We start from the raw sequence: 25523 nt of genomic DNA on the forward strand, positions 1-25523 counted from the left end.
CAAGGAACTCAAGGTGTCCTGCATGTTTCTCCCCTCCCTCCCCAACTCATTTTATCCTCACAACAACCCTGAGAGGTAGCTTAGGCTAAGAGACAATGAGCAGCGCCAAGTCAACCCTAGTCAGTCAAGCCCTAGCTCAGCGCTCTAACCACTGTACCACACTACTTCCAGCAAAATAAACAAATAGACCAGGCATAGGCAAACTCGGCCCTCCAGATGTTTTGGGACTACAACTCCCATCACCCCTGACCACTGGTCCTGTTAGCTAGGGATGATGGGAGTTGTAGTCCCAAAACATCTGGAAGGCCGAGTTTGCCTATGCCTGAAATAGACACATTGGCAACTTAAGCTTCCAGGCCAGGAATGCTCCCTGCTTGCTTCCCTTTGGCAGGTCAGGGGGAGCCTTTACAAAATGGAAGGATAGGTGTCTGCAAGGGGTAGCGATCTCCTGCCTAAGGATATGGGTGCTAATGGCAGTCCTGAAGAGCATAGGAATCAGATCCTGGGTCCATCCAGCTCACCTTTGTCTACTGTGACTGCCACCAGATTCCCAGGGTTTCTGGCACGAGATATTTTCCAGCTCTGTCTGGAAATCTTGGAAATTGAACCTGAGACTTGTGTGCAAAGCAGCCGCTCCACATAGGAACACAGGAAGCTGCCCTCTGAGTCAGGCTATTGGTCCATCTCACTCAGTATTGTATGGAGAGCCAGTGTGGTGTAGTGGTTAAGAGCGGTGGACTCGTGATCTGGTGAACCGGGTTCGCTTCCCCACTCCTCCACATGCAGCTGCTGGGTGTCCTTGGGCCAGTCACACTTCTTTGAATTCTCTCAGCCTCAGTCACCTCACAGAGTGTTTGTTGTGGGTGAGGAAGGGAAAGGAGAACGTTAGCCGCTCTGAGACTCCTTCAGGTAGTGATAAAACGGGATATCAAATCCAAACTCTTCTACACTGACCAGTAGCAGCTCTCCAAGTTTTCAGACGCCGGGGATTGAACCTGTGACCTTCTGTACACCAGGCAGATGTTACGTCCTGAGCTACGGCCCTTCCTGTAGGATAAAGGAGGGAGCATGGATGTGGTCCTGATGAAAATGGAGAAAAGGCAGGGGAAGACGGATGGCAACAACAACAACCCCAGACCCAGAGCTCGGCCAGATCTGTTCTGGTGCCTCCATGCCACAACTCAGCCACCCTAGTGTTAGAGCTCCCCCTGTTGCATGGAAAGTTATTTATGTTCATCAAGAGGAATGCCCAGTTTGGGATTCCAAGTACGTTGCAGTTCTCCACGAATTTCATTTTGCAGGCTGGCTGCCAGCGTAGTTTCTGTCCGTCCCTCCTCTCCCCGTCTCTTATATCCACAAGACTTTTCTATTCTGCATTCCTCTGAGCTGGAAAGCTCCCTGGGTGGGGCAGTGGGACTGCTGTCTGTTAGGCTTGTATGACAGCCAAACGATTTTCTGCCGTTCTTCTCGTCCGCTGTGTATTGCATTTGGCAAGGTGGCTTTTCTGAGTCGTTCCTCCCCATTCCCTCCGGGGCATTGTGATATTTCACATCTGGTTTTAACTGCAGGATAGCGGGCTTTCAAACTCTGGTGTCTTCTGGGAACCCTGTGTGCACACCCCACAGAACTACTAAGTCTTGCAGAAGAGTCCGGGGCATTTTGTAGGATATGCAGCCTGATCACCCCACCCAGAAGGTCAGCCAGGCCTACGGTGGAGCAGTGGAAGCTGGTGCCCATTGGGAATTGATAGGGTGGAAGGCATGGAGCCTGACAGTAGGGGGCGCCAGAGCCAGTGGCAGGCAGAACCAGTAATAAAGGGACCCTGACCATTAGGTTCAGTTGTGGCCGACTCTGGGGTTGCGGTGCTCATCTCGCTTTATTGGCCGAGGGAGCCGGCATACAGCTTCCCGGTCATGTGGCCAGCATGACTAAGCCACTTCTGGCGAAACCAGAGCAGCACACGAAAACGCCGTTTACCTTCCCGCCAGAGCAGTACCTATTTATCTACTTGCACTTTGACGTGCTTTCGAACTGCTAGGTTGGCAGGAGCAGGGACCGAGCAACGGGAGCTCACCCTGTCGTGGGGATTCGAACCGCCAACCTTCTGATCGGCAAGTCCTACTCTGGCTTCGTCCCCCTGCTCCTCCTCTGTGTTGAATTCTACAAGAGCAACAGTGAGACTAAGGAGGAGGAGGCAGCTGGCAGGCATAAGACTATAAGAATAGTCGGCTGGATCAGGCCAGGGGCCTATCCAGTCCAGCATTCTGTTCTCTTGGTGGCCAACCAGATGCCTCTTCTGGGAAAGAATAGAATTTTTTTATTATTACGGTCACAGACCAGTTCCAGGTCACTTACAATATCAGGAAAATCATAAAACACAACAGGGAATTGCAATTAGGTATAACACAGACAATTCCGATATAGTGGCAGTTAATATACATATATATATATATAATCTTGATCACTAAAATATAACCTAAAATTATCATTTAAAACCTTAATCATTTTGGTAGTACAGCTTGTTCCCTAAGTTTTATGGCAGTCGCACAGAATTTGGCCACCCTTAGCGTGATCTCTAGATCCTTGTCCTCTACCAGGAGTTTTAGACATTGAAGTTTGGACCCATTTGGAGATTTTTGTATAAAAGGAGTGATAAATACCCTGTAGGAGTATATAGGAGTAGGAGTATATAGGAGCGTATAGCCCCGTAGAAATGTCTTCTGGGAAACCTGCAAGCAGAATTCTTCCACAAGAGCCACTCTCCCCTCCTGTGGCTTCCAGCAACTGGCATTCAGAAGAGTTGGTGCCTCCAACTGTTCGCCTCCAACAAGTCTCCCTATTTTCCAGGGACAGTCCTGCATTTACCAAAGCCATCCCAGCTTCTGATTTGATCCTGGAACGTCCCCACTTTTCCTTAGGACGTCCCTATTTTCACTGGAGAAATGTTGGAGGGTGTGGAGTCATTGGACCCCTGAGCCAAGGAGATAAGTGACTATACAACCTTTAGAAAACATCTGAAGGCAACCCTGAATGGGGAAGTTTTTTAACGTTCCGTTATGTTTTTATATATGTTGGAAGCCACCCAGAATGGCTGGGTCAACCCAGAAGACGGGCGGGGTATAAAAAATAAAATTATCATGATGTTGATGATGGAATAGGTAAAGTAAAGTGGCCCCTGACCATTAGGTCCAGTCGTGACTGACTCTGGGGTTGCGGCGCTCATCTCACTTTACTGGCCGAGGGAGCCGGCGTACAGCTTCCGGGTCATGTGGCCAGCATGACTAAGCCGCTTCTGGCGAACCAGAGCAGCGCACGGAAATGCCGTTTACCTCCCCACCAGAGTGGTACCTATTTATCTACTTGCACTTTGACGTGCTTTCGAACTGCTAGGTTGGCAGGAGCAGGGACCGAGCAACTGGAGCTCACCTCGTTGCGGGGATTTGAACCCCCAACCTTCTGATCGGCAAGTCCTAGGCTCTGTGGTTTAACCCACAGCGCCACCCGCTTCCCGATGATGGAATAGGATGTCCCTATTTCCATCGGATAAATGTTGGAGGGTATGACGTAGCCATCATGCCTGGTAGCCGCCGATAGCCCTGTCATCCATGAATTTATCCTGCATTTTTATCTTGTTTATCCTGCGTTTTTATCTCCCAAACCTTCCTGAGATCCTTGGGTGAAGGGTGGTCTATAAATTTCAATTAAATAATCTGTCCAATCCTCTTTTAATGCCATCCAGGTTGGTGGCCGTTTCATAGTTTAAGTATGCGCTGCAAGAAGACATAGTTTTCTTTATCCATCCCCTGGTCTGCTCATGTAAGAAGGCAGGTTAGGTCAAGATGGGCTGCCCTCTTCATCCTAAACAGGGTTGCCATATTTCAAGAGGTAAAAATCTGGAGACAAAAAGTTGCTGAGCTTTTTTAGGGCTCAACATGGCCGCCCATGCCATACCCGACCGTGGGCCATTTCTTTTTTAACCCCAAATCCAGGACATTTGCTTTAAAATGTAAAATTCCTCCCCAGATGGGCAAAAGAGGACATGTCCGGGAATCACCAGACATATGGCAACCCTACAACAGACCAGCCTTCACTGATGTGTCTTGTCGTTGCCCCCAGTGAATGGCGAACCAAACCATACATTCAAGTGGAATTTGCAGTGAAACCGCATTCTTTTTTGCAAGAGCGGTTGCGGGGCAGGGGAGGTTCAGTGATGTGGTGTTGCAGGTGTGGGGTCTTATTCTTGCCCCCTGAGTTGTGGCCCTGATCCAGCTTTACCTCCCTCAACCGCCGAACTGCTATTAGCCATAGAGGACGAAAGTTGCAGGCTTAAACATTTAGGCTGTTTGGTTCTCCCTTCTTTTGTGACTCACAAGAGCTCGGGATGAGGCAGTGGCGTAGCGTGGAGGGTGCAGGGGGGGCCGGCCGCACCGGGCGCAACATCTGGGGGTTAGGGGGCGCAAATCCACGGGTTATGGAGCGCAAATCCATGGGTTAAGGGGCGCAAATTACTTGCCTTGCCCCGGGTGCTGACAACCCACGCTACGCCACTGGGATGAGGGGCTGATCTGGAGCACAGTTGTAGTCTGGCAGGGAAAAGGTAGACCCCTCCTTCCCTTGTGCCATGGCCCTGATCCAAATTGTGACAGGGAGCGGGGTGGACAGATGCTTTTACGAAAGAAAATTACATTAGGAGCGCTCAATGTGGCACTCCGACGTGGAATTTGGCCCTGCGACAGAGTACATCAGACACACCCCAGTTCTCTGTGACTTTGCCTTTCAGCAGCAAAACAAAACAAAGCTCTTGTGTGCTGTTGCTGCTCGTTTTGAGGACTCTCCCTGATATTGCCAAGGGAACTTGAGGGACACAGCTCTAGGAAAGGCCAAAGCTCAGTAGAAGAGAACCTGTTTTTCTTGCAGAAGATTCCAGGTTTGGTCCCCAGCATCTCTAGGTAGGGCTGGGAATCATAGAATTATGGAATTGGAAGGGACCACGAGGGTCATTCAGTCCAACCCCCTGCAATGCAGGAATCTGTTGCCTAACGTGGTCCTCGAACCCACAACCCTGAGATTGAGAGTTTCATGCTGTGCCGACCGAGCTGTTCCCTGTCTGTATGGTGTGTGTTTATGTGTGTATAATTCTCTGGATTTTGTGTGACTGGAATGTATCACATTTTTCGCTCTATAAGACACACCAGACCACAAGACGCACCTAGTTTTTGGAGGAGGAAAACAAGAAAAAAAATATTCTGAATCTCAGAAGCCAGAACAGCAAGAGAGATCGCTGCACAGTGAAAGCAGCAATCCCTCTTGCTGTTCTGGCTTCTGGGATAGCTGCGCAGCCTGCATTCGCTTCATAAGACGCACACACATTTCCCCTTACTTTTTAGGAGGGAAAAAGTGAGTCTTATAGAGCAAAAAGTATGGTAGTTGACTGCACAAAAGCCAGCCAGCCTCATTAGCTTCAGCAGGACGTATCCAGAGAAGGGCACTTAGGATCACAGACTTATTCGGAGATAGGTGGAGTGAACACTTTTTCAAAGTGAGGGCCAAGTTCCATCCTGGGCGATCTTCCAGGGGCCACCTGCTGGTGATGGGCGGGGGGCAGAGGCAAAAGTTGGAGGAGTTACAAAATGCAGATTTTACCTTTTGTACTGTAGCTTCGTTCCTGCAAACACTTTGCTCCTCCATCCCGGTGAGCCAGAAGCATTATGAAGAGTTGAGAGAGAGGCGGATTTGTGGCAGCGCGACTGGGTGCCAAGGCAAGCAGAGTGCCTCAGGGTGCCGCAACTATGCCATAGCGCACGTGCAGAATGGAAGGCGAGGGGAGGCACTGAATTTTGGCCTCGCCCAAGGCACCGCTGAATTTGAAAGGCCACCCCGGTTGAAAGACACAATAAAGCTTCTCCACGTGTTTCTCTGTAGAACAGGGAGTTTAGTGAGCTGTTCGATTGAGTTAATACGGGAGAAAAATTTACGCCATGTTGAATAAAGATGATCTGGGGCTTTTGGGGGGTGTGTGTGAGTGTTTATAGAGCAGGAAAATGTTATACAACTAAGTATACAGTGGACGCTCGGGTTGCGAACGTGATCCGTGTGGGATGCACGTTCACAACCTGCAGCATTCGCAACCCGCAGTGGTGAGTCTGCGCACACGAGGGTTGCGATTCAGCTCTTCTGCGCATGTGTGACCGCCGAAACCCAGAAGTAACCCGTTCCAGTACTTCCAGATTTTGGCGGTCTGTAACCTGAAAAAGCGCAACCTGAAGTGTCTGTAACCCGAGGTATGACTGTACAGTGGTACCTCAGGTTAAGTGCTTCATTTGTTCCGGAGGTCCGTTCTTAACCTGAAAGTGTTCTTAACCTGAAGCACCACTTTAGCTAACGGGGCCTCCTGCTGCTGCCGCGCCACCGCTGCACGAATTCTGTTCTCATCCTGAAGCAAAGTTCTTAACCTGAGGTACTATTTCTGGGTTAGCGGAGTCTGTAACCTGAAGCGTATGTCACCTGAAGCATATGTAACCCAAGGTACCACTGCACCAAGTTTTCTCATGTCATTTGTATATCACAAAAATAGCATAATAAATGTGGGAAAGTATCTACAACATATGTTTCATTATTAGTGGTAAATTTATAAATTATTGGTTCATGTATTGGTTTAAACAATTAGGAAGAAGAAGAAAAGGGGGTGAGAGGGGGAGTGGCGAGTGGTCAGGTGTTTATGCTTCTCTTATTCTACTTAGTGTGTGTGAAGGGTTGTGCCAGCGTCGCTTGTGCAGGTTCTCTTTACTATTCGCTTGTACTCCTTTGGTGGTGAGAGAGGTTGGGGTTGGCCTAGGGTGTGGTTGTTTGTTTGTGACTGGCTGTGTTGAACTTGGTTTTCATGTGTGAGTGGGGTGGGTGGGTGTTTTTGTATCAGGTTAGCCAGATTGATTTGCATGCTGTTGGTGGATTTTTGTCATTGTCTTGTTGTGCTGTGTATGTGATAAAGGGGAGCCATACCAGAGTGAATGCATATTCTTCCACTTGTCCCTGTGTCAGTTTCAGTTTATTGGTTAATTTTTCTAGTCAGGCTGTTTCCCATACTATTTGGTACCATTGGTCCATGCTTATTCCTGACAGGTCTCTCCAGTGTCTGGTTATGATGTTTCTGGCTGCTGAAAGTAGGTGGGTTATGAGTTCTTTGTGGTGTAAATGGGCATTGTTGTCTTGGAAGATGTTTAGTAGGGCCAATTCTGGGGTGACTTCGAAAACCTCCTTCTAACAACAAAGGGACACTGGACAGCAATTATACAAGAAATATGCAAAATAACTAAACAACAGACTGTTAAGGACTCTCTGTTGTTGTTTTCTGTTGTTGTTCTTTTTAAGCTCCACCTAGGCTTTAATTTTATTTTATTTATTTCACTCATCATATTATACATAATAAAAACATAGATGTTTTAAAACAAAATCAGAAGCTTTACAGAAGATAGCGATTGCTCCCTTTTAATTTATTTACAGAAATCTGAAGCTTTACAGAAGAAAGCAATTGCTTCCTTTTAATTTCCTTGCCAAAACAAGAGTGAAAAAAATATGAGGACAAGATATGCACTGAGATGTCAACACATTGCAGCTCCAAGGCTCCTATTTAAGTTAACATTATCCAACCTGTTTAACAAATTGCAGCAGCACGAAAATAACACTGAACTGAACCAGAAAAAATTACACAATTAACTGAAAGTTTCTCAATGGCAGTGGGGCCTGACAGACCTCACCTGGGAAAGCATTCCTTAGGGTGGGAGCCTGTTGTCTTTGTCCATGGAGTTTTCTTGGCAGGGATATTGGAGTGGCTTGCCGGTTCCTGCTCCAGGTGGATCACGTTTGGCCAAAACTCTCCACTATGACCTGTCCATCTTGGGTGGCCCTGCACGGCATAGCACATAGCTTCTCTGAGTTATTCAAGCCCCTTTGCCACGGCAAGGCAACATCTTAAAAAGCAGAGACATCACCTTGCCAACAAAGGTCCATATAGTTAAAGCTATGGTTTTCCCAGTAGTGATGTACGGAAGTGAGAGCTGGACCATAAAGAAGGCTGATCGCCGAAGAATTGATGCTTTTGAATTCTGGTGCTGGAGGAGACTCTTGAGAGTCCCATGGACTGCAAGAAGATCAAGCCGATCCATTCTGAAGGAAATCAGCCCTGAGTGCTCACTGGAAGGACAGATCCTGAAGCTGAGGCTCCGATACTTTGGAGACCCCATGAGAAGAGAAAAGACCCTGATGCTGGAAAAGATGGAGGGCACAAGGAGAAGGGGACGACAGAGGACGAGATGGTTGGACAGTGCTCTCAAAGCTACCAGCATGAGTTTGACCAAAGGCAGTGGAAGACAGGAGTGCCTGGCGTGCTCTGGTCCATGGGGTCACAAAGAGTTGGACATGACTAAACGACAACAACAAAGGGTAGGAGCTACAGCAGATAAAGCTCTGCCCATAGTTGACACCACCCTTGGCTGCTGAGGGATTTGGAACCGGGCCTCAGATGTCAGTCAGAGGGTCAAGGAAAAGGCAGCTCCCAAGGTCCCAGATCTGCAGCCTTCTGCACTTTCAAGGTTAAGACCAACACCTTAAGTTCAGCCCAGACAGCTAGTGCAGATTATGAGGACTCTCTGTTTATGACGGTGCAACGTCCCATACTTTTGCTAGCCACTCCTCTCGGGAAGGAGTCGATTTGGACTTCCAATGGGAGGCCACTGACAATCTGGCTGCAGCAAGAAGCCTAAACAGAAGAGGTTTATGCATGATGGGCGAGTCGATACCACTCTCCAAGGATAGGGGCGCCTATTTTATTATGTGATAGCTGATTGCAGCATTGCATTCTCAGTTGTTTTCAAGTTTCCCTCCCCATTGCATCTTCGTTTTATTTTACTATTTTCTATTTCCGCATGCATTTGTATCAGCTACACTTATCACTTGGACCGCATTTTGTGTGTGTTTCTATCAAGAGATTAAATCAATTTTATATTGATAAATTAGAAGAGAAAGAAAGAAAGACACATTCCAGCAGGGCAAAAACTCTGTGGGGTGGGGGAGGCAAGAGTCAGTGGTGGGCATGGCAATATCCCGAGGGCCAGATACAGAAGTGTGGCCTGAGGGTCCCACACCTGAGCTATTGACATTAACACAAGCTGGGCAAGAGCATGCATCCATTGTGTACTTGTGTGTGTGTGTGCGGAGGGGACGCCGCTTGGCTTTTCTGCTCCCTGCACCCAAAATATGCTGGGGCGACCCTGGAAGAGGCCCAGAACCGGGACTTCTGCTGGGGTGCTGAATCCCCGCCGGATAAGGAAGGCGGCTATTTATGGGGACAGGCAGACATTCACTTCATAACCTACTTGTTCAGAATAGCTTCCCTGTCATCTCGTAGCCAACAGTGAAAGAGCTGGCTTGGCATGCTAGACCCATTCCAGCCTGGACAAACAGCCCTGCAGGCAGCGGGTTGGGAGGCGGCTGTCTCCAGGGAGCTTAGCATGGTCTGGAGAGGCAGCACCAGCGGCAGCCTCCCAGCCTGTTATATAACAAACAGCCCCCTTTGTTTGAAAGGACAATATTTGTTTTTCCTATAGCAAAACCCCTGCAGCCTCAGACTTTGCAGGAGAGCCTCGTGTTCTGGCACTGCTGCAAATGTTTGTCGCTTTCTGTGATCAGAGACACCCTAGATCAGGGGTCAGCAAACTTTTTCAGCAGGGGGCCGGTCCACTGTCGCTCAGACCTTGTGGGGGGCCGGACTATATTTTTTTTTAGGGGGGATGAACAAATTCCTATGCCCCACAAAAAACCCAGAGATGCATTTTAAATAAAAGCAGGCATTCTACTCATGTAATAATAATAATAATAATAATAATAATAATAATAATAATAATAATAAACAACTCTGGGTGGCTCCCAATCAAGTGTTAAAAACAATACAGCATTAAATATTAAAAACTTCCATAAACAGGGCTGCCTTCAGATGTCTTTTAAAAATAAGATAGCTGCTTATTTCCTTCACATTTGAAGGGAGGGTGTTCCACAGGGTGGGCGCCACCACCGAGAAGGCCCTCTGTCTGGTTCCAGGCAGGCCCCACAAATAACCCAGAGATGCATTTTAAATAAAAGGATACATTCTACTCATGTAAAAACACACTGATTCCCGGACCGTCCGTGGGCCGGATTTAGAAGGTGAATGGGCCAGATCCAGCCCCTGGGCCTTAGTTTGCCTACCCATGCCCTAGATTGCTTCGGCTGCTAATTCGGGGTTGTTTGCAAGGGTGGGAAATCCCGAGAATCATAGCAACTTCGAGTTGGGAGGGGACCCTGAGGGTCATCTAGTCCAACCCCCTGCAATGCAAGAATGTTTTGTCGATTCCACTCTTCAATGCTCCAGGGCAATGTGGGGGGAACCTCTGTTCCAGGTCCTAAATGAGCCTGTCAGGCCGGCATCTTTCCTTCCAACGCTGTAGTCCAGCTGTTGCCAAATTGGTGCCCACCAGAAAATAGCAGGAGCCAGGCGCAGGAGCAGCGCTCTCCCCTCCTGTAGTCTCTAGCAACAGGTATTCAGAAGCATCGCTGCCATTGATGGGCTTGTCCTCCTTGAATTTGCCCAATCCTCTTTCAAAGCCATATAAGTTGGTGGCCGTTCCTGCCTCCAGTGGCTGGGAGTTCCGCAGTTTAACAATGCGCTGCATGAATAAGTCCTTCCTTTTATCTGTCCTGAACCTTCCAACGCTCAGCTTTGCCGGGTGTCCACAAGTTAGAATGCTATGAAGGAGGGAGAAAAATCTTTCTCTATCTACTTTCTCCACGCCATACATAATTTTAAAAAATTATATCATCTTGCTCAACTTTTCCCTAATCTAAAAAAATCCCAAACGCTGCAACATTTCCTCATCTTGGTTGCCCTTTTCTGAACCTTTTCCATCTCCTTTTCAAGACGAGGCAACCAGAACTGTACGCAACATTCCAAATGCGGCCACACCATAGATTTGTGTAACAGTGTGATGACGCCGACAGTGTTACTTCCAGCTCCTTTTCTAATGATCCTTAGCCTGGAATCTGCCTTTTTCACAGCTGCAGATATTTCGGACTTCAGATCCCAGCAGTCTCAGCCAGTATGCTGAGAGGAGTTGCGGTCCGAAATATCAGTGGACACCAAGTTGCTGCACCGCAGCCGGTCGCTCCCACTGTCAGGTTTTATAACTGAAGCAAATCAGAGAGGAAAAGGTAAAAAAACAACACCAACCACACAATTGAAATCTTGTTGAAGTTTTGTCTCTGTGATTGGGACTGTCTGTTTGTCAAACATGGACTGTGATTTCTTTTTTTAAACACTTCTCAGTGCAGTGTGTTCTTCACAGCACAACAGCCGATGCCTCCTGGATGTTGGTAGACTTTATTTTTGCTCGGTCTTCCCGTCAGGACCTCATCTTGCCAAGTTTGGTCCTCCAGCAAATCCGTCCTCTTTGATATAATCCCTCTCGACCTTTCCTTCTTCCCCTCTGCTGGAGCGCAGCCGCAAAAAGGGCACCTGCTCATAAATAACATTCCAGCCCTTCTTACAAACCCAATCAGATGCTGTAAGAGGTAAATTAAATAATACAATTGCCTATAGGTGAAACTATTCTCGATCTGAAACATCTGAAGTTGGAAAACCAAAACCAAAAGAACAGCCCGCGAGGTTCATCACCATTATCGCCATGTTAAATTTCTATACTGCCACTCACAGGGCAGTTTACAATATAAAATATAAAATCACAAAAATATATACCACAATAACAAACCATAATAACCCCCTCCCCCCAAAAAAACCCCACACACATACAGTTTAAAAGGCCATAAGATTTAGCCAGAAGAGGAATGTTTTCGCCTGGTGTCTAAAGATATGCAATGAAGGCGCCAGGCGAGCTTTCCTGGGGAGAGCATTTCACAAGCAGGGAGCCACCACAGAAAAGGCCCGTTCTCATCTTGCCACCACCAGACCTCTCGCGGAGAGGGCACACAAAGAAGAAGGGCCTGAGATAACCAAGCAGTTCTGTACATTATTCTCACTGCTCAACATTAAAAAAACTAAGATCATGGCCACTGGTCCCATCACCTCCTGGCAAATAGAAGGGGAGGAAATGGAGGCAGTGAGAGATTTTACTTTCTTGGATTCCATGATCACTTCAGATGGTGACAGCAGCCACGAAATTAAAAGACACTTGCTTCTTGGGAGAAAAGCAATGAAAAAACCTAGACAGCATCTTAAAAAGCAGAGACATCACCTTGCCAACAAAGTTCCGTATAGTTAAAGCTATGGTTTTCCCAGTAGTGATGTATGGAAGTGAGAGCTGGATCATAAAGAAGGCTGATTGCCGAAGAATTGAGGCTTTTGAATTATGGTGCTGGAGGAGACTCATGAGAGTCCCACGAACTGCAAGAAGATCAAACCTATCCATTCTGAAGGAAATCAGCCCTGAGTGCTCACTGGAAGGACAGATCCTGAAGCTGAGGCTCCAAGACGTTCGCCACCTCATGAGAAGAGAAGACTCCCTGGAAAACACCCTGATGTTGGGAAAGATGGAGGGCACAAGGAGAAGGGGATGACAGAGGACGAGATGGTTGGATAGTGTTCTCGAAGCTACCAGCATGAGTTTGACCAAGCTGTGGGAGGCAGTGGAAGACAGGAGTGCCTGGCGTGCTCTGGTCCAGGGGGTCATGAAGAGTTGGACACGACTAAACGACTAAACAACAACAACAACAACAAATAATGCATATTTCTGCGCTGTTTACCCCAGTGCTGGCACTTTTGTGGATATTACTTAACTGGAGAACTCCACTGCAAAATATGGAGGAAAGCAAACTTCAAAGGATGGCATGGTTTTGATTGGCGCATTGCTTCGGGAAGCGTGCAAAGTGGATCGGATTTCTCTCCAGTGTGGTGTAGTGGTTAAGAGCGGTAGTCACGTAATCTGGGAAACTGGGTTCACTTCCCCGCTCCTCCACATGCAGCTGCTGGGTGACCTTGGGCCAGTCACACTTCTCTGAAGTCTCTCAGCCCCACTCACCTCACAGAGTGTTTGCTGTGGGGGAGGAAGGGAAAGGAGAATGTTAGCTGCTTTGAGACTCCTGAAGGGGAGTGAAAGGCGGGATATCAAATCCAAACTCTTCTTCTTCTTCTTCTTCTTCTTCTTCTTCTTCTTCTTCTTCTTCTTCTTCTTCTTCTTCCACCCCTACTACCTGTCCTTCTTGGGCTATTTACAAAGACACCCAAATATCGATTGTCATCTTCTGCAAAAGAAACCGACCCTCAAAAGGCACTCTGGAATTTCCCAGCACTCAAGAGAAATGTGGATCAAGCTACTATTAATAATCATTGAGTTGCTTTTCCTGGAACTTCCCAAGATGAGTGACGTCTTTCTAGACAAAGTCTGGAGTATGCTTAATTTCTGGTGGTGATCTGATTTTGTATCCGCCCCCCCCCCTTTTGAAGAAAGGCCTTGAATGCTTTTAGAAAGCTCGATATAGGTCAAACTTTGTGGTTCAGAACCCGTTCCATTGTAATCCACTTTAGGTACTTCTAATAGATTTCCTCCCCCTGCCCACTGGCTTTAAGCTAAGTGCCCTTACAGAGCCAGTGACTTGCTTTCATTTTCTTGCAGGCTGCAGTTAAATGGAGTTTACTCCCTTTTTGAAAGTATGGATTATTTATAGTCACTAAAGAAAAGAGGCACAAATGCTGCCTTGCCATTGCGGTTGCTCTTAAATGCTTTTTATTGATTAACTGTTTTGCTCGATTCTTCCTGCCGAGCCAATGAACTTTCAATCAGAAGTTGTTTCTCATTTCTCAGAGGCGTTTGGTTTAGAAGAGCACGTGATATACGGAAGACAGCAGGGAGTGCGGGTTTGTGGCCGGTTCGCTGGAGGGAAGGAGGCAGAGAGACTGAGACACCTTTGCAAATAAGGGTGCAATCCAACTTCACCTAATAATATTTTTATTTAATTATTATTATTATTATTATTATTATTATTATTATTATTATTATTACCCTGTCCATCTAGCTGGGTTTCCCCAGCCACTCTGGGCAGCGCCCAACAGAATGTTAAAAATAGAATCAGACATTAAACACTTCCATAAACAGGGTTGCATTCAGATGTCTTCTAAAAGTCAGATAGTTGTTTATTTCCTTGATATCTGATGGGAGGGTGTTCCACAGGGCGGGTGCCACCACCAAGAAGGCCCTCTGCCTGGTTCCCTGTAACCGCACTTCTTGCAGGAAGGGAACTGCCAGAAGGCCCTCGGAGCTGGACCTCAGTGTCTGGGGGTGGAGATGCCCCTTCAGGTATTCTGTTGCCAGTTACATCCACAACACTGCTTGAAATGGCGACTAGGCTGGAAAAGGGAGGAGCCAACCAGGCCTGACTCAACCACCTCTCCATTCTCAAAATGCTGTTTCAGGGTCTTCCATTGGCTACCACCAGCAGACAGCCTGCCAATAGAATCCTACCTACATATTTAATAGGGGAGGTTGGTGACAACCAATGTGTGGCTATCTCAGCTGGGCAGGGGGACGCTTCCAGCCAATCCCAGGTCAATGTAAGGATAGAGGCTTGGATATCTCTGCCAGTTCCTATCCCATCTGCCCTCAAATACCTATATGAGATATCTGTGGTGCTTCAATAGAATCATAGAATCATAGAATCATAGAGTTGGAAGAGACCACAAGGGCCATTGAGTCCAACCCCCTGCCAAGCAGGAAACACCATCAGAGCACTCCTGACATATGGTTGTCAAGCCTCTGCTTAAAGACCTCCAAAGTAGGAGACTCCACCACACTCCTTGGCAGCAAATTCCACTGTTGAACAGCTCTTACTGTCAGGAAGTTCTTCCTAATGTTTAGGTGGAATCGTCTTTCTTGTAGTTTGGATCCATTGCTCCATGTCCGCTTCTCTGGAGCAGCAGAAAACAACCTTTCTCCCTCCTCTATATGACATCCTTTTATATATATGAACATGGCTATCATATCACCCCTTAACCTCCTCTTCTCCAGGCTAAACATGCCCAGCTCCCTTAGCCGTTCCTCATAAGGCATCGTTTCCAGGCCTTTGACCATTTTGGTTGCCCTCCTCTGGACACGTTCCAGTTTGTCAGTGTCCTTCTTGAATTGTGGTGCCCAGAACTGGACACAGTACTCCAGGTGAGGTCTGACCAGAGCAGAATACAGTGGCACTATTACTTCCCTTGATCTAGATGCTATACTCCTATTGATGCAGCCCAGAATTGCATTGACTTTTTTAGCTGCCGCGTCACACTGTTGGCTCATGTCAAGTTTGTGGTCAACCAAGACTCCTAGATCCTTTTCACATGTACTGCTCTCAAGCCAGGTGTCACCCATCTTGTATTTGTGCCTCTCTTTTTTTTTTGCCCAAGTGCAATACTTTACATTTCTCCCTGTTAAAGTTCATCTTGTTTGTTTTGGCCCAGTTCTCTAATCTGTCAAGGTCATTTTGAAGTGTGATCCTGTCCTCTGGGGTGTTAGCCACCCCTCCCAGTTTGGTGTCATCTGCAAATTTGATCAGGATGCCCTTGAGTCCATCATCCAAGTCGTTGATAAAGATGTTGAATAAGACCGGGCCCAAGACAGAACCCTGTGGCACCCCACTAGTCACTCTTCTCCAGGACGAAGAGGAACCATTGATGAGCACCCTCTGGGTTCGGTCAGTCAGCCATTTACAAATCCACTGAGTGGTAGCATAGTCAAGACCGCATTTTACCAGCTTCTTTACAAGAATATCATGGGGCACCTTGTCAAATGCCTTGCTGAAATCAAGGTAGGCTACATCCACTGCGTTCCCTTCATCTACCAGGCTTGTAATTCTGTCAAAAAACGAGACCAGGTTAGTCTGACATGACTTGTTTTTCAGAAATCCATGCTGACTATTGGTGATCACAGCATTCCTTTCTAGGTGCTCACAGACTGTTTGCTTAATGATCTGCTCCAGAATCTTCCCTGCTATTGATGTCAGACTGACTGGGCGGTAATTATTTGGGTCCTCTCTTTTCCCCTTTTTGAAAATAGGGACAACATTTGCCCTCCTCCAGTCTGCCGGGACTTCGCCTGTTCTCCAGGAATTCTCAAAGATCACTGCCAGTGGTTCTGAGATCACATCTGCCAGTTCTTTTAATACTCTTGGATGCAGTTCATCTGGCCCTGGAGACTTGAATACATCTAAACTAGCCAAGTATTCTTGTACTATCTCCTTAGTTATTCTGGGCTGTGTTTCCTTTGCTGAATCATTTGCTCCAAATTCTTCAGGTCGGGCATTGTTTTCTTTATCGGAGAAGACTGAGGCAAAGAAGGTATTGAGGAGTTCAGCCCTTTCTGTGTCCCCTGTTTGCATTTCACCATCTTCTCCTCTGAGTGACCCCACTGTTTCTTTGTTCTTCCTTTTGCTACGAACATACCCATAAAAGCCTTTTTTGTTGCTTTTAACCTCTCTAGCAAGCCTGAGTTCATTCTGTGCTTTAGCTTTTCTGACTTTGTGTCTACACGTGCTGGCTATTTGTTTGAATTCCTCTTTGGTGGTTTCCCCCCTTTTCCATTTTTTGTACACATCCTTTTTTAATCTTAACTCACTTAAAAGTTCTTTAGATAGCCACCCTGGCTTCTTTAGGCACCTTCCTTTTTTCCGTCTCATTGGTATTGCCTGACATTGTCCTTTTACTATCTCCCTCTTAACAAACTCCCAGCCATCATGAACTCCCTTTCCTTTTAGTATTACTGTCCATGGGATCTCACCTAGCACTTCCCTAAGTTTTATGAAGTCGGCTTTCTTAAAGTAAAGAAATTGAGTCCTAGTATGCTTGGCTGCTCCTTTCCGCTGTATAGTAAACTTCAGAAGAGCATGATCACTCACGCCTAATGATCCTTCCACTTCTACCCCACTAACCAGGTCATCAACATTGGTTAGGACCAGATCTAAAATGGCTGTTCCTCTTGTTGCTTCTCCCACTTTCTGGACAATGAAGTTGTCTGCAAGGCCAGTGAGGAATCTGTTTGACCTTATGCTCTTGGCTGAGTTTGACATCCAACAAATATCCGGGTAATTGAAGTCCCCCATTACTACTATCTCCCTTCCTTTTGCATGCTTGGCCATCTGTTCCAGGAAGGCATCATCTATGTCTTCCGTTTGGCTTGGGGATCTATAGTAAACTCCCACAATGAGGTCTCTGTTAGTCTTCTCTCCCTTAATTTTGACCCAAATGCTCTCACTTTGGCTTTGAGGTTCTAAATCTTGGATCTCTTCACAGGTATACACATCCCTGACATATAACGCCACTCCTCCTCCTTTCTTGTCTGGCCTGTTTCTCTGAAATAGATTGTATCCCCCCATTATTACATTCCAATCGCTGGGGGTGGTGGTGGTCCAGTGTGAGAACCAGCCTTCAGGTGAATTTTACTCGCCCTAGGTGATCAGGTGACTGGCTATTGGTATGCCTGGGCTAGAACGCTTGACTTGAACAGAAGGAAAGGGGCTATATGTTCATTTCTGCATATACCACTTTAAGCCGAAAGCGGCTTCTTAGCAGTTTACAGGTATAAAAGCCAATTCACCAAACGTTACACAAGTTATGTATAAATATAAAGTTTATTCAGTATATAGTGTTTAGAAAAATAAGTTCACATTTCAGAATACAAACAAAACGAAACACACAAAAAAACCACTTAAATTTTTCCAGGCACAAGCTTCTATTACAGTACAACATACATACACACATATTTTTTCCCCTCGATCTCTTTGGTTGGGGGGTTAAAAGCATGGCAATCTCTCTTGTGACATGCAATGCATCATCCCGGACAGTGCAGCAAACAACACCTCTGCCTCTTTAAACATCTACCTTTCGTGTTACGATTCCATCCTTTGTCATAAGGCACAATCAAAACCATATTGATTTACAGTTCTGGGCATACAGTTTGTGCGCAACGAAAGAAAAGAGACTTCCTAAGCGTAAATTCCAAAGACTAAGAAATCCACATGCTTTTTCTTTTCTTTTACAGCTGAGAAATGTAAAGGTTCCCTGTATTATTAGCTTTCCTACAGTATTATTATTATTATAAAAAAAGAAACTTACAAAATGCATTATGTTAAAACCACCCTTCAAGAAATGGCGGCTTGCAGAGATACAGGAAAGTTTCGGCAAGAGTTTATGCATATATCAAAACCTTTGCTGCATTTGCTCCTGGTAGCAGTTGCCTTCGGTGGTGGCTGGTGCCCACTGAACTGGTAGGTCAGAAAGCAGGGAGGCCATCAGTAGGGGGCACTAGAGCCAAGACAGGCATAGCCCCCCCACCCTCAATGACTGGTTTTAAGGAGGGAAGGAGGCAGGTGGGAGCTGCTTGAGGGCAAACTGAGGTTGGTGAGACAGTGGCCCACCCCAATGGACCAGTCCACACGAGCATCCCCATGTCAACAGCAAAGGAAGATTCCCCTGTATATACGATTGCCTGGTTCCACTTAAGTTCACCAACAGCCATGATTTGGTGACAAACTATCAAGGAGGTACCCAATACACAAAATGACCAAAGGATAACATACAGACATCATTTTTAATAGCCCTCGCTGCCAGCTTTCCAAGATTATTTCTGGATTCCTTTTAAATTTAAGCAAAACATATACAGAAAATAAATATTATATAGATGTGTATATTTAAAAAAAAACAAACTAGTAATACTTTCCGACAGCTGCAACCTATTCAGGCACTGTGAAGACAGCGAAGAACAAATTTTTGTGGAGTTCAGCGAGATACGACCCTTCACCCACGAATCTAACTAAGCAAACGGAGAATTCGGTTTCACAGATTTCAAACTTAAAAGGAACGGGGCTGTGTGATCAAAATATTCCAACATACATGGATTTTGTAGTATTGCTCACGTTTCCAAGAGATTCTGAATTTCTGATTTCGTGTTCTCTAGGTAAAGCAATTTCTCATTCAGCCCTTCGGCATGCAAGGATTGTATTTTTGTGGCTCTCTCTTATGCGGGGAGCTGTGAGCAGGGACTGTCCTACTCAGCTGAATTGCTGGCGAATGTGCTACGCAGACAATTCCCACATATTGGGACATGGCTTGAGTGTGACTTAGGGCAGCACACCCAAGCCCACTTGCAAATGAAAAACACTGGGATTTCCTCGATTACATTTTGCAAATTTGGAAATCGAGGTTTTAATGATCAAAGCCAGAATTTTATTTGTCTGCAAGAGGAAACAGACTTCATTTCAAGTTGAACTGTATCAAAGTGATTCCAAATGTTAGGCAACACTTCTGTACAAATACTATTGTAATTTTGACAACACCCCCTGTCGTTCTTCTCACCGCCTCCCCATTTCTCATAACCTACCGCTCCACTTAGCATATTATCTAATGATTATAGGCTCCCCACACTCCATGGAAACATGTTGTTTATTCCAAGCCAATTTGCAGAACAAACCCAAATAGAAATATTTTTTTAAAAAACACCTGTGAGAAGTTATTTAGCAGAAGTTATTTAGCTTGGAACCAAGCTCTATAGTAGCCAAACTGGTACCATCCAGATGTTTCGTTTGGCCTGATGGAAACTGCAGTCCAAAATATCTGGAGGGCAACAGAGTGAAACCGCCACACACTGCTTTGCCACACACCTCCGTTCTGTTTGAGATTTATCCCACGTTTCTAAATATCGCCAGAAGAAAATAGCCGGTTCCAAAAGAGTCATCATAACCCATTTTACTGCTGGCCTTGTCACTCCTGGGTGTATTTGGGTTTCACGTGGCTATTTTTTGACACCACAAGGCAAGTCTCCACCTCACATTTTGTACGGTGAAGTGCTCTGGTGAGAACCACCACATGAAAAGCTCACAAAACAAATCATCACACCCTCTATTCTGTGATATCCCCCACCACAAAAATGGGGGAATCAGACCTTGGTAGGCTGGGCTATGATTTATTTCTGAGAAGCAAAGGCCTAGTTTTAAGGCAGCTGTGAACAAATAATTGTACTGGGGGCATGGAAACAAAAATGACACCCTTTCTGAATTACATGTATACACATTTCCTAATTGAAAAGCAGTTGCCTGTGTTACTGGAGAGAGACATGAATGAAAAACCTAGTTGAAATACACTAGTTTAAAAACCAAACAAACCACCCCCAACGGGTGCAGTGACTTGGCCTCGATCCTATCTGCTTGCAGAAACCACAAGATTACAATTATTTAGGCCACATGTTTCGTGAACTGCTTAGTTTTATGGGATATCTTTTGAAAAAACAAACACATAGCATTGCAATTTTTTCTAACAGACTTTTAGCAGTGGAGTTATCGTTACAATAGGTTACCAGCAGAACCATTTTCAGACCGTGTCTGGGAGTTTCCGGGTCTGGGCGTATTTAAAACTACCTGGAAAATGGGACTCTACATGCATGGCATATGATGATGATGATGATTGTGTATTTTGTTTTGAAAACTCCCAGCGATAGGTGGAATCTCTCTGTCACCAAAACTAGCAGTATAGCTTTTCTCCCTAAGGTTTCCTAAGTGCAGGAAAACTAGTTCACCCATCCACCCCAAATTTCTCCAAAACAGTACCATCAAGTGTTATAGCCCAGGTGAAAAAAAAATCACAACATAGTTCTTCATGTGCAGATTGGCTCTAGGTGCACTGAATGTGCGCCCCAGAAGCCTTTGTTGAGAGGTCTCCAAACAGATGCAAACACCACCAACTGGTAGTTCTGTAGAGTGGAGGCAGCCTGAGATATTTATTCTGTCTTAAGTGGACATAGGCTTAAAGCACCAGTGCTCAACGCACACTTATTTGCTTCCTGGAAGACTTCAGAGCTATTGTCAGCAGCGAGCACTGCAAAGTAAAAAGAGCCTGTCCTCTGGGATAGGAAGAGATGTTGCATTGATACACAGCACCGCATTTGCAGGGCAGCTCCACACTTCACAGTTGATGTGGAAAGCAGTGCCAGGTACATATAACCAGCTGTTGCATGCACAGGTGTTTTTAGGATGTATGTACAAGCATGTATCTCTCCCCCGCCCTATATCTTATGTTCTTGCTGCATTGCTTTCTGTGACAATGGGATTGCATGCACACAGCTGCAATTAGGAGTCTTGGTAAAACACTTCAAAATAACAGTCAGATCAAGAGTTAGTGGCAACAGGTGCTGGCAGAACCACAAAGCCTTTCCGTGAAAAGAACCATTTTCTTTAGCACGCCATCAAAGAATATTTGCTCAACGCTACTCCTTCCCCCCCAAAAAGCCTTTGCATAACAAAATACTGGCCTCGGAATAGGTTTTGGAACCATGATCCTGTCTGATTGAAGAGAAGATCTGCACAACTCCCCAGAAGGGTTCGACAACGACAAAAGGTAAGTGAAAGAAAACTGAGGCAAGGTAAAAGACCCGGGCAAGGGGGCCTACTAAGGATGACTGACATGGACTCAAAAACCAAGAGTTGCCCAAGAGAGGATACACAAAAATAAAGGATGCTTGACATGGAAGGATTGTGCCTTGGAATGCAACATTTGGGAAGGGGACAGACATTCACTGGCAGACCACAATGTGCAGGATTGTGACCCAGTTCACACTTGATAACAGCAACATCAAGTGTTTAGTTGCATTTGTAAATGGGCCAGTAATACAGTGGTACCTCGGGTTACATACGCTTCAGGTTACAGACGCTACAGGTTACAGACTCCGCTAACCCATAAAAAGTACCTCAGGTTAAGAACTTTGCTTCAGGATGAGAACAGAAATCAAGGTCTGGCGGCGCGGCGGCAGCGGGAGGCCCCATTAGCTAAAGTGGTGCTTCAGGTTAAGAACAGTTTCAGGTTAAGAACGGACCTCCAGAATGAATTAAGTACTTAACCCGAGGTACCACTGTTCAATGCCACCGACAGAACTTTCTTCAAAATTCAGAACCCAGTCCTTTTCAAGCAAGGCCAGTTCAGACGTTTTAAGTAATCAAGTGCAGAGGACACATGTTTACATGTGTGAAGGAGTCTTCTCAGTGAACTGAGGAGGGCTTTTCAAAAGGGGGCACTGCTCTATAAACCTGCTGCCCACAGATTTTTTTCACAAAGAGGCTCAACTGAGCAAAGGCCCGACAACCTCAGACTGGATTCAGAGGTGCTCTTTGGCAAACAGAAGGCCTCTTCCTGGAGGAGAAGGGCTTTTCGTTTTGTTTTCTGGCTTAGTGCAAGATCCTTGTGTGCGAAAAAGAGAGCCGAAATCCAACGGTTAGCACGAGACCTTGCGCAAGATCTCAAGTTTCGTATCACAGTAAGAGTTGGAAGGGTCTCCTGGGGGTCATCTAGTCCAACCCCATGCAATTCATTATGGTGCAAGATCTTCCACTGGCTCAATTTATTACATTTTGTGTCTCTTCAGATCCAGCCCACCAACTGCATCTTCAAATCGTAGCCACACTTTCAACTCTACAATTCTATGAAATCCTATAACGGGCCACTCCAGGGTCAAACTGAGCCAGAAATTGCCTTTTTGTAGCCTAGGATACTTAATTTCCCTTAAAAAAAATTAACAAACCTGAATGAGATAATTATCAAAACTATGTCAAGGAGGTTCTGTTTAGCCACAGTGAGAGAAGCACACGGATTCTGGCATTCTTAAGCCTCTGGAGCATGCGCTCAGACTGGGTCCATAGACAGACACACTAAAACCTGTAAGACAAACTTTGGATTCTTTAAAACTAAAGGCGGTGGCGAGCAATCAAACAGATCACACTCAACACCATTAATTAACGGCTAGATAGACAGCTGAAAAGGTTCTCGCCATACAGTATGTTTTGGAAAGTATTCATTTTCAAAGCTCCTGTCTGTCGGAAATAAATAAGTTAAAAAAGCATTCTGGTAAAGCACAAATTCCATAGAATCATAGAACTGTAGAGTTGGAAGGGACCCCCAGGGTTATCGTCGTACTTCCTGAGAGGCAGGAATCTCAACTAAAGCATCCATGACAGATGGCCACCCATCCACTGCTTAAAAACCTCCAAGAAAGGAGAGTCCACAACCTCTTGTGGGAGTCTGTTCCACTGCCAAACAGCTCTTACCATCAGAAAGTTCTTCCTGATGTTCAGTCGGAATCTCCTTTCTTGTATATTGAAGCCTTGGATTCGAGTCCTACCCTTCGTAGAAGGAGAAAACAAGCCTGCTCCATCCTTCCCATGGCAACCCTCAAGATATCTGAAGATGGCTATCCTGTCTCCTCTCAGCTGCCTCTTTCCCCAGCTCCTTCGACCGTTCCTCATAAGGCTTGGTTTCTAGGCCCTTGATCACCTTGGTTGCCCTCCACTGCACATGCAGTAGCCATTTTTGGACTACAGTTCCTATCATCCCTGACCACTGGTCCTGCTACCTAGGGATGATGGGAGTTGTAGTCCAATAACAGCTGGAGACCCAAGTTTGGGAAGCCCTGTATTAGACACTAACGGGCTATAAGTGGGACAAATTAGGCAGACTGGGCTTACTGGGCTAGTGCCCTGCTTGCCTTCCACTGGTCGCATTCACAAAGTCCAGGAATCCCACCAGGAAGTCTACAGGTAAAGGAGGGGAATTTGCACCAGTTCCAGCTGCCCTAAGGATGGTGGGGGACCATAAACACTTTCTCCAACGTCCCGATAGCAATTATGGTTTTGCAAAAGCTCTCCTGACCAGGTTCTGTTTGCTCATACTACCATTTGCCCAGTAAACAAGCTGATACTAGGCCAATTAGGTCAAGTTTGTTTGTCTACTACAAATAAAGGCCATATAATGGTTTTCTGGAGACCTGCTCGCGAGATAAAAACAAAGAGCCCCTCTGCTAGCGTTGCCTAGCTCTGCAACACAAGGGGAGGGATGAGAACCATAGGACTGCAGTTAAGATTTCTCCCCTTATCACTCTCACAGACTCGCTCTACAAGGGACTTCTGAGCATCTCCCTTGCAGTTCATGTCACAAGCGAAGGATGCAGTTAATGCAGGTTGGGACCACGGCGGAAGGGGAAGCCGAGAGCAATTTAAAGCAAGGTTTAAGCATAGCATGCGGAAATGCCCTTCGAGTTTATTGTTTCAAAAAAGTAAAATGTGCAAACAAATCCTTTGCCGTCATCTTCAGAGTTATTAAAGACGCAGACAAAAAAGGGCAAAATACAACCCAGTGACAAAAGGGATCAAATATTTGGCCAGGCTGAGATTCCAAGCCTCCTGTATATGTTGCAAATGGCACTACAGCAATTCTATTTCTGAGTTAAGGGGCTGCTTATTCTAGATCAAAGACTGATCCAGGATAATGTGGGCCAAAGAGGAGATTACTAGCTGAGTTCAATCAAGTGGAATCCTTCTTTCACAGACCTAGGGATTCCCCCCCCCCCCCGAATTAAAACTGTGAAGCAGACATCAAGGTTTATATTCAAACATCTCCCTTTGCCAAAATCACTCCAACTCCAAAAAGTAAAGTAAGAAGAAAGGGCAGTACGGGGTGGTTGGGGCAGAGTTATCCAGTTTCCAGTGGCGTAGCGTGGGAGGTGCAGGGGGGGCCTGCCGCCCCGGGCGCTACATCTGGGGGTTAGGGTTAGGGGGCGCAAATCCACAGGTTAGGGGGCGCAAATTACTTGCCTTGCCCCGGGTGCTGACAACCCACGCTACGCCACTGCCAGTTTCAAATGGTTTAATCGGTTCGCTTTGTGCGCCCAGGGGGCAATTTCACCCCAAGTAACCAATCACAATTTCCATATTTATCAGAGCACCGGCACTGGTTTCAAGGGGACTGCGCAGATAAATAAGATAAATCAGGTTAGATTGCTGCAGAACAGAGTTCACATTTTGTACATTAGCTGTGCTTGTTGTCACAAAGATGTAAGGCCACTAGGCAAAAAGGCACGCAGGATTCTTCTTCTTTAGAAAAATACATGAACCTTGTAATGTTACTTTAAAGCAGAAAACACAAATTCACAGGGCAGAAGCGGTGCCGGGGGGGGGGGAATGTCCCAGACTCTCCAAATTGCATTCGTTTATATTCCAACATCATAAAGTTTAACCTTTAGTCTAAATCAGTCTGAAAAACATTTCTTTAAAACACCACCACCACCAATTGGTGCAAGCCCTAGCAAGAGGGGGCGGGGAAGGTTTTTAAAATGGTCAGAAGTTACATCCTGTTCAAAAATATCAAAAATAAATTAAGCAGTTGTAAAAACTGTTCCAACATGTCTAAAAATGATAAATGGGACACCAACAGCTATAAATACAACCCAACATACTAATAAAAAGAGAAGTCCCTTTTGGAGCAATTAAAACAATATTTACATAAATAGTGGGGTGGAGGATTCTACGTTGCATGATTTCAAGTTGCAAAACGGACTTTTTCTTCCACAGCACTGATTCTAAACTCTTAGAGCAGGAGTTGTCAATATGGTTCCCCTCTAGGGTGTGTGTGTGTGTGTGTGTGTGTGTGTGTGTGTGTTTTAAGACTCCAACTCCCATCATTCCCACCCAGTACG

The 25523-nt window shown here is 46.0% G+C and overlaps 1 long non-coding RNA gene across 1 annotated transcript in view; it reads right to left on the reverse strand.

Annotated features, from left to right (window-relative positions):
* Positions 1–18112: 18112 nt before the first annotated feature.
* The window catches only part of LOC309531217, a 140558-nt gene continuing 133147 nt past the window's right edge, over positions 18113–25523 (reverse strand). The window contains exon 2 of the long non-coding RNA XR_014219144.1: positions 18113–21681. This is a non-coding gene — a long non-coding RNA (uncharacterized lncRNA). The remainder of the gene's footprint in view (positions 21682–25523) is intronic.

Source organism: Podarcis vaucheri (genome assembly GCF_965113315.1).
Source record: "Podarcis vaucheri genome assembly, chromosome: 1".
NCBI lineage: Eukaryota > Metazoa > Chordata > Lepidosauria > Squamata > Lacertidae > Podarcis > Podarcis vaucheri.